Source organism: Rhincodon typus, chromosome 39, assembly GCF_021869965.1.
Source record: "Rhincodon typus isolate 14 chromosome 39, sRhiTyp1.1, whole genome shotgun sequence".
Taxonomy (NCBI): Eukaryota; Metazoa; Chordata; class Chondrichthyes; order Orectolobiformes; family Rhincodontidae; genus Rhincodon; species Rhincodon typus.
In genome coordinates this window covers 22,804-23,536 of record NC_063370.1, presented here as the reverse complement: position 1 = coordinate 23,536, position 733 = coordinate 22,804, and positions in this window count along the sequence as shown.

Here is a 733-nt window from a genome sequence, read left to right as displayed (position 1 = left end):
TAGTTTTCCAACTGAAGTCAATGCATTGAGGACCATGCAGAATTTCTTCAGTCAGACACTGGAGTTCTAGACTGTCCCAGGCTTATAGAATACAGAACATTACAGCACAGGAATGGGCCCTTCGGCCCATGGTGTTGTGCTGAACATGGTGCCAAATTAAACTAATCCCTTCTGCCTGCCATTGGTCCATATACCTCCATTTCTTGCAATTTCATGTGCTTATCTAAAAGTCCCTTAAATGTCCTTATTGTATCTGCCACCACTACACTCCTGCCACTCTCTGTGTAAATAACTGCCCCTCACATTCCATTTGAACTTTTTCCCTCGAACCTGAAACAAATGCCCCCTTCTGTTAAACATTTCACCTCTGGGAAAAAGATTCTGACCATCAGCTCTATCTATGCATGTCAAAATTTTATAGACTTCTATCAAGTCTCCCCTCAGTCTCCGCCGCTCCAGAGAAAACAACCCGAGTTTTCCTAGCCTCTCCTTATCGTTCATACCCTCTAATCCAGGCAGCATCCTGGTAAACCTCTTCAAAGTCTCTACATCCTTCCTATAATGTGGTGGCCAGAATTGAACACAGTACTCTAAGTGCGGCCTAACCAAAGTCTTACAAACCTGCAACATGAGATCCTGACTCTTGTACTCAATTCCCTGACCAATAAAAGCAAGCATGCCATATAACAAGGTGTAGAGCTGGATGAGCACAGCGGGCCAGGCAGCATCAGAG